The 7,038-nt window shown below is 34.9% G+C and overlaps 1 long non-coding RNA gene across 1 annotated transcript; it reads right to left on the reverse strand.

Moving 5' to 3' along the window:
• Positions 1–2,888: 2,888 nt before the first annotated feature.
• Positions 2,889–4,387, reverse strand: LOC114078067. Its single transcript, XR_003579573.1, has 2 exons — positions 4,234–4,387; positions 2,889–4,156 (listed from the first exon to the last, which is right to left on the reverse strand). It is a non-coding gene; the product is annotated as an uncharacterized LOC114078067 (long non-coding RNA).
• Positions 4,388–7,038: the final 2,651 nt, after the last annotated feature.

A 7,038-nucleotide genomic window follows, 5' to 3' on the forward strand; every position in this document is an offset into this window, starting at 1 on the left:
ATCATCTTTAAATTTTGAAACTCTCTTGTAAGAGTTTGAAGATTTATAGTGCGTATCTTTTCGTCACCATATACCTCAGTTTCCAGAAAAATCCAAGTTTTCTTTGCAGTCTCACAAGTAGCAATTTTTGCAAAATATGCTCTTGAGACTCCCATTGGGATTTTGCTCAAGGCTTTTGCGTCTTGACGATACTTAGCCTAAGATTTTTCATCTCTACTACTGTAAGATCACCATCGTTGTCTGGCTCTTCAAATTTTTGCAAAATAGCAACGATGTACTCATACTTTTCTGTGACACTAATTAGAATCTTTTCCACAACTTGTTGATCAGAAATTGTATAACTATGTTTTCTTATTTCATTAACAATATTCATGACTCTTGTGCAATATTCATCAATTTTTTCAGATATCATCTTTAAATTTTGAAACTCTCTTGTAAGAGTTTGAAGATTTATAGTGCATATCTTTTCGTCACCATATACCTCAGTTTCCAGAAAAATCCAAGTTTTCTTTGCAGTCTCACAAGTAGCAATTTTTGCAAAATATGCTCTTGAGACTCCCATTGGGATTTTGCTCAAGGCTTTTGCGTCTTGACGATACTTAGCCTAAGATTTTTCATCTCTACTACTGTAAGATCACCATCGTTGTCTGGCTCTTCAAAGCCATTTGCAACAATAGTCCACAAACCTTCAGCTTTCAAATGTGTTCTCATTCTTATCTTCCAGTATTCAAAACCAGTTCCATCAAAAAATGGAGTAAGAACAACTGAAGAATCAGCACCTTCATTTGTTTTGGATGTCATATTTTTTTCTTCACCTAATCCCAGATTAAGAACTTGATACCAATTTGTAGGAAATATGGAAGGAAAATAATATCTTTAGAGAATGCTCAAGTTTATTGTAGGCTACTTAAGGCCACTTGAGATGATTACAATCATGAACTACATCGCTATTTATACTACTCAAAATAGAAAACAAAAAGTCTTGTACAAATAACTAAATACATGTATCACAATTTACTAGATACATGTACTACAAAATTCTAAAGAGACTTCTTGAAAAACTAAAAGACAATTTCGGAAGACTAAACATTGATGCATATATCCAACAGATCTTACATTCATTAGTAGAAGTCTAAGATAATATCTCTCTCCTTTCTGTCGGATGACATGTCACAAGACGACCAATAATATGACCTCGTTGTTTTCGTGTCCACATTTTATATGATTTTGACCTCACAAAATATTGTGAAAATTCTTTATATAATAAATTGAGTTGTTTAGCATATTCATTTGTTCTATTCATAAGGAAAATTCTGTCAACATTGTTTTCCTAATAATAGGGTTATTCATGATTTGTCTATGCTATCAACTGTTTTAAAAGAAACAAATTGTTGATTTCCGAGGTGCAGTTGAAGATGATAAACAGATGGACTCATTTCACTAATAGTAAAAGCAAATAAACGCCACACAACTTCTGTTGCAGATACCCATCTAGTAGATTGATATTCTTTTATTTCATCAATTTCTACATGTGTGCCAGTATTTCTTCTTCTATAGATTGCATATGAGTTTTTTCCTTCTTTTGTTTTGTCAGCCAAGTTCATTGGGTACTTGAATTTGCAATATCCTTTTTTCTTCATACATGAATTTGTAGGATTTAAATGACCACATGGATCATATGTTTTTTAACAAGTTATGTAAGTAAGGATTTTCATTTATATCAGGAAGCTCAGCAGAAAAAACTCAATCATATGATTCGGGAGTAATTAAATTGAAATCATCATTAAGAATTAGAAGAAAATGAACATGTGGAAGGCATCGTTTTTGAAATCGACAGTGTACATAAATGCAACAACTTTTCCAAATATGTTTTTTTAATATATCCGTTTTTAGCTCTTCAACTTTTGCTTTGATTACTCGGCAAATCAAATCAGGTCTATTTTGAGCTTCACCATTTTACACTAAATATTATTCTATTTCTGGTGAAGAAGGATTACAAGTCATAGTAAAAAATATATCAGGTTTTCCGAAATGTTAAACTAACGCAATAGCATCCATATAACGTTGCGTATATCTCTAGGTACTCCAGTAAAGCTTACTGGAAGAAATGTTTGTTTTCCTACTTTTGAAGAATCTCTCTCACCGTGTCTATGAAAATCAATAAGCCCTTCTAATGGATCAGTCTGGAATAAATCCTGATTACAGGAGACAAAATCTAGCCTTTGAGTTTCAATTGTTATGAATTCGTCAACTGAATATTGTTGAAAAAGTCTTCCTGAATGTAATACTCCATTTTACTTCATTGTCTCTTATTTGAAATTTATAACAAACAATATTATTCACGACAAAAGATGTCATCTCTTTTTCGTTTTCCTTTTTGTAGTACTTCAGCTTCTATATGAAGCAAACCATCAATAGAACACATGTTTGATAAACTTGGAAGTTGTTCATTTTCACATTGTGATCGATTTTTTTTCTTGCAAGTCTGTTTAACTCTTTTGATTCCGCAATGCAAATCATTTGACCATAGAGAAATAATTACGGATATTGTAAAGGATCATAGCAACCATAGTAATAGTTGACTAATTGATTGGTGTTGCTACAAGGATAAATTTGAAAATGTGGTATAGAGCTACTAATGTTTGGTTGTTGGTGTAACCATATTGCCGCTACTTCTGAGACTGTTGGTAGGTTGTAAACTTATTGATTTAATCTACAGTCACAGTTGAGTGCAATATACAAGTTCGGTACTTCTGGAACTTGCATTAGAGATTTAGGAAGATATAGTAAAGATTTATCTTTAATATATTCATTAATTTTTGAACGAGTGATTGATCGGCATTATTGGAAGAAGCCATACGATTTAAAATTTCAGTATCATCGTCATATATATATAATTGTAGATTTCTTGGTTGTTGATTTGAAGGTAATAAAACATCCATAAAATGATACATTTGTCCTTGAACTCTAAAGGTGTATATACCATGGTATATTTTTTCCAGCTCTTGTCATATTTTACTCCAAGAGAAGTAAATGCAAACATGTTATTGTACATTCTAATATAGGTGGGGAAATATTTGCATTCAGCAGTGTCTCCTAACAAGATATTTAGTAGTTCTGTAGGCATTTCATGTGATTCCAATTTAACAGTGCCACTACTGCAGCAAAATCCTACTGGTTTATATTCAAATGTTTTTGCCGCACAATATTCACAAGAAGGCATTTTCTTTAAAATGCTTGGATTGTTAGGGAGTTGCTTAATACTGCGACAGTATATACTTCTTAACCTATATCTGTGTAAATTAATCGCAAGGGAGTGGGCATAAGCTAGAAGGAAACTAAGCTGGAAGAACATCTAAGCAATCAAGATAACTATAAGATTTTAGGAAGACGAACCGTTGTTGTTGCCCGTGATTGCCTTTGGATCATATTGTTGATGGGAAAGTAATGCGGAACCTAAAGTCAAGATGATTTGATTGAAAATAGAATAAGATTTCTCTAAAATCCTGACCTTTGTGTAAATAGGAAAAGGGAGCAGACAAATTTTTGGTAGTGACAGTGATTGCTATTGGGCTATGTTGTTTAGCAGGTGCGGCCGACGTTGAGCCTATAGTAGAAACAGTTGTAATCAGGACATTAAAAAAATTCTCTCTAGAAGAGAGAATATTAACAACATTGCCTACTTCAAAGATGGATAGGCAACCAATCGTATCTTTTGCTTTACCTGATACAACTACAGATGTATCAGTGCAAGAGTTGTTACCTAGAGCACGAACAGCGGTGTAATAACCATTAGTAGATCACAACTACATTTAGTTAAGAGAAGAAGCATGTGTCATGCAGTTGTGCAGCACATTTAGCAAACCTGTTTCAGCGTGAGGCGTTATATCTCTAATAGTAACGCCTTTTTGTCCATAGAATTGAAGCTGAACATCAGGTAGTGCAGTAAAAGAACCATTGAGGAGATTTTTGTTGCTCAACTGTTTATATCTTATCCGTCATTGTAGAAGAAGTGCTTCTCTTTTATCTGATGAGAGTTGGTTATATAAACTGTGTCGCCTGTTATTAATAATGCAGGCTCTATCCGTTGAATATCGGTGTGCCTTTTCTTGAGAGGATGACACTGAAGGGATGACTCTTTTATCCATCGACACAGCTGTAACAGGAAACATATGTAATTAGGCCAACAAATTCGGATTGTAAAATGAGAAGAATATTGTATTAGATCCTTACCACTAAATTATCAATGAATTTAGTTATGGGGTTCACAAGTTCAAATATATATATATATATTGGGTTCATCTAAACCCACGAACCCCCACCTAGCTCTACCTCCGCTGCCATCAAAGGGCTGAATCGGGTTGCTAAGTAATCAACAGTTGCCTTAATAATAAGCTTAGCCACTGATGAAGATTATTTGGCAAGAAGAGGCCTTTGATCATTTGATAAAGGGAGGCCACAACAAAGAGATTTTTACTGTAAAGACGTTAAATTTCAACAAACTTCTTTAATGGACCTCAATTTCAAAAACAAAAAATATCACAAGTTCAACATCAAACACATGTTCAAATTGACCCTAAAAGATCTGGCAGAGATCACACTTCAAATGCAATTATTATTATAATGAATATTTATATAGTGTCTAAATATCTCATCAGCTTTTTAAATATTGGTACCTGTTCGTAATTAGATTGGCCATTGTTATATAACAATTTGAGGTTGCTGTCACATGTCAAAGTTCAAAATCCACAAACTTTCAATTCTGAATCCATCCCTGATTTCGGTGAAGGGACACTATTTTTCTTTCACCAAATTATCTCACCTATGCAATCCAATAATTTTGAAATGATTATGACTAACATACCACGTACAATTAATTCAAGTTCACATTGAACTTGATTTAAGGGCTTGCTAATTAGGCCATGAAATAGTCAGCAGCCATGAAAACTTCCATGTCCATCATCCCTGGAAACACTTAATGTTCATAAATGACGCTAGGCCAAAAGCTAAATTCACTCTCTGGGTATATACACGACAACCTAAATACCACTGATAGTGTAGCCGAATGGAATGTTAATGTACATCTAGAACAACGTGCAACTAGATCCCTTGACCTCATATCTAATCTTACATAGTAACATGTTAGCAAAGAAATTATTACCCAAAAAGGAAAACCTTAGTTGTGTTAGCAGGAAGAAAATGTCTACTACCAACAATAATGTTGCTTGCCAAATTCATTTTTTGTAGCCTTGGTTTTCAAGTGATAATTCCTTGCTTTCCTTTAAGGTTAGCAAGAAAACAATTCTTGTGTTGAGAAAATCTACCACTTTGTTAGAATTCTTTTGCTTCTATCTATTTGTTCCACCAAGTAACGTGAAGATTAAAACTTTATCAGACTATTCCTCCTCTATGTTTGATTCATTTTTTTGTAACTTTTTGTATCTTGTGGAAAAGACCAAAATTTTGGCATTTGAAGTGAAAGTTTGAGTCTTTTTATCTTTTGTGTGCAGCTAAAAAGTGTATAATAAGTTTAAGCTCCTTAACTCCTCTCCTCTGTTTCTGTTTTGGAAATGGTGAATTTTTTGGCAACATAATGTTTATATTATATTCATCATTCACATGTTAATCTATTAAACCACTTCCCATTTATGCTAATTAGAGAGCAACACGACATAGAGCGCAGCCGCCAATCACCAAAGACTTGTGCACACATGAAACGTAAGAACGACCAACACTATAGATCCAAAGCTACAAATAAAGTAACAGTTGAAGAGAAAGTTCAGTGCATGTGTATAATCAGTTTAAGCTCAGAACAATTATTTCCTTCAAAAATCTTTTCTATGATTTATTCAAAATAATTTGTAAACCTAGAAAAAACAAAAATTGCATCAATTAAGAGAACTAACATAGATAGATCAGATAGATCAGCTGAAATCGAAAACTCGAACAAAATCTTCAGCAAATTCGACCAAAAACACTAATGAAAAAGAGAAAAACCCAAATTGGAAGAAGAAGATACGGATTCACAAACAAGAAATCGGTGTTGAAGTGAAATCAGTGTTCAAATCTAATGGGTCTTATTGGTATGAAAGCCTCTAAACTCACATCGTCCGACCGTATGTGCTGTCCAAGGGCGGTGATGGCATGCCACGCCCGACGTTGTTCGACTGTGTGTGCTTCCCAAGGGAGATGATGGCATGCCACACCCGACGTCGTCCGACCGTGTCGCCTAGTCCAAAGGTGGAGATGACTTGCCATGCCCGACGTCGTCCGATCGTGCGTGCAGTCCAATGGCGGGGATGGCATGCCACGCCCGACGTCGTTCGACCGTGTGTGCTGCCCAAGGGCGATGATGGCATGCCACGCCCGGCGTCGTTTGACCGTGTGTGCTGTTCAAGGGCTATGACGGCATGCCACGCCCGACGTCGTCCAACCGTGTCAACTAGTCCAAAGGCGATGATGGCATGCCACGCCCAACGTCGTTCGACCGCGTGCGCAGTCCAAGGGCGTATTTTGCAGTCCACGCCCGTTCTGTGCATGTAACAACCCATTTAGTCGGTTCGAGCACTAGAACTTTTTTTTTCTTGATAAATACTTTTCGATAGATTTAGAGGGGTGTTTTGGACTATTCGTAATTATAATTATGAATTTAGTGGGGTAGTTTTAATAATATACCTAGTTGATGGTTAAATTAGAAAATAACATTGAAATAAATAGTGGGTATATAATACCATATTTATAATTAGTATATAATAAATAGGGTTAACATATTTGATTATACGAAAACCGCATACGCCTCTTCTTCTTGATTCTTAGCACCACCGACAAGGTTGAAGGAAAAACTCCAGGTAAACTTCAAAAGCTTAAGGCTTATCCTTTCATATTATTAGGTGAGTAGGAGTTAGATTATTAAATTATTATGTTTACGAATAAATGAGTTGGTGACGTCATGGGTTTATAAGCAATTGAATCATTCAATTGAAATTGCTTCTTACGTGTAGGTTTATAATTAAGGGAACATTACATGTTGACATCTGT

The sequence above is a fragment of the Solanum pennellii genome, chromosome 7 (assembly GCF_001406875.1).
Source record: "Solanum pennellii chromosome 7, SPENNV200".
Taxonomy (NCBI): domain Eukaryota; kingdom Viridiplantae; phylum Streptophyta; class Magnoliopsida; order Solanales; family Solanaceae; genus Solanum; species Solanum pennellii.